Genomic DNA, 2,302 nt, shown 5'->3' on the forward strand with positions numbered 1-2,302 from the left:
AAAAAACGAATAAGTTCAACATCAACCGAATGGCACATCAGTCAACAATAGCAGTAAAGAGCCAACCAGTCAGACTCGGTGTAGAATACACATCCTAATTGGCCTACCATTGAACCCCAAATCAACTCTGGTCACCCACAAATAGATAAATAATCCTCTGAAAGTCAACAATGACTAAATCATAACACATACCATCATCTGGCTAGCTTCGGCCATGACTTCACAGTCCACAAGCATGAAATAATCTGCTCTTGAGAACTCCCAGTCTCCAACCATAGAACACACGAATAGCAGATTGCCCTGGCTGACTGGAATAAGTAGGCCCAATACTCGATTTATAGGCCTGAAAAGCTACTATCTGTGCCAACATCTGTATGGCTCCCCTAAGATCAACATCAGAAATACCAGAATCAGAAACTAGAGCTGGAGGTGGAATTGGAATATCAGTTAAAGGAACTGCCGCCCCCTTAGTAGGTGCAGGAACTGGTGTGGCCTGAACAAGTGTAGTGGAATCAGGCAATGTAGCAGTCGGGGGATTAGACTTACCCCTCGGGTGTTCACCTACCTCTCCAAGTAAAGGGTCAACTGCCACTCCTAAGGCGGTATTGGCTCCTTGTCCAACTCTTGCTCTATTTTTAGGTGCAATGTACTGAAAGTTAAAGGAATGCAAGAGTTAGAGAAGGAACAGTTTCACAGTCAGTTTCATCGCACGATCCAGAACATCAAAGAAGGGTATCATTCCTAAATGTCCAAGTAGCCTCCAACTTATAGATGTGGTCGACAACACACCGATAAGAAGGACTCTATTACACACGGCTCCGAGACATCCTAGGACACTTTAAAAGCATAGACTATGATACCAAGTTTGTCACGCCCCAACCTCAGGGAGCGCGACCGGCGCTCAACCGAGGGGACCAGGTCGAGCAAGCCTGTTAGACACTATCTACCCGATTCATCTATGATCCAGAGAAGGCATGCTATCATTAGTTAGACAGTAGAAAGTTCATACATATATACATTACTATGTCATTTCATTTTGTTACATCATTGTTAGGTTTCAAAATATATACATCTCATGGCTGAGCGGAACAAGAGCCCAAAATGCAACATGATCCGTTGACCTTTCTAACACCCATATACAACCATATAGTGTCTATGGAGCCTCTAAAGATACAAAAGAGAGTAAAGATGGTGCCGAAAACAAGGCTCCGGTTATACCCCAAAACACATAAGAAACAAAAGATACACAATCCCGAAATGATATGGGGCTCACCAAGTCAGCTGGGAAGAATGAGCACTACTATCACTGGTCAGTATCCTCCGTTGTGGAACCACCTGCATCCATTTAAGATGTAGCGCCCCATGCCAAAGGGACATTAGGTCATTTCAAATAGTACTAGTATGAAAACCAAACATCAATTTAAGAACTCGAAAATACAGTATGAATACGATGAATCAAGGCGACAATAGAATATCATAGATAGCCGTTTAAACCAAAGCAAGCTTATCAAGAGCAGTCATTAACATTTATATAATTTAAGATGAGATCATCTATAACCATCTCCACACAAAGCGGCCCCGCCTCCTTACCCAATATATGCGGGTGTAGGTGTAAACACAATACCCATTTTTACACAAAGCGGCCCCGCCGCCTCACTCCAATATATGCGGGTGGAAGAACACCAACAACAACAATACCTACACAAAGTGGCATGCCGCCTCACCCCAATATATATATATATATATGGGTGGTGGTGCAACAACAATACCAATATCATACACAAAGCGATCATGCCACCTCACCCCAACATATGCGGGTGGTGGTGCAACTATAATACCAATATCATACACAAAGCGGCCTTGCCACCTCACCTTAATATATGCAGGTGGTGGTGCAACTACAACACCAATATCATACACAAAGCGGCTCTTCCACCTCACCCCAATATATGCGGGTGGAGGTGTAACCCCAATCAAAATCTCTACACAATTTGGCAAAATAGTTTTCCACATAAATCACGACTTGGAATCACAACACGTAGATACACAATCCAAAGTTTGGAACACATCCTAAATTTATAATACAATGTCATGAGAGCATTTGAAACACGAATTAAACATATATCTTTATCACAAAACATATTCGGAATACTCAACTTTTAATAAGTATCTAGAAACTTACAAGGATATTGGGGTTCCAATTCTTAAAGAAACGTTTAGCCAACATATCTCAATTTAGCTTCCTTAAACTCTAAAATATTCAGAATTCTTAGCAACTCCGATCTATTTTAGAAATACAACA

Source organism: Nicotiana tomentosiformis, chromosome 9 (assembly GCF_000390325.3).
Source record: "Nicotiana tomentosiformis chromosome 9, ASM39032v3, whole genome shotgun sequence".
Lineage (NCBI taxonomy): Eukaryota > Viridiplantae > Streptophyta > Magnoliopsida > Solanales > Solanaceae > Nicotiana > Nicotiana tomentosiformis.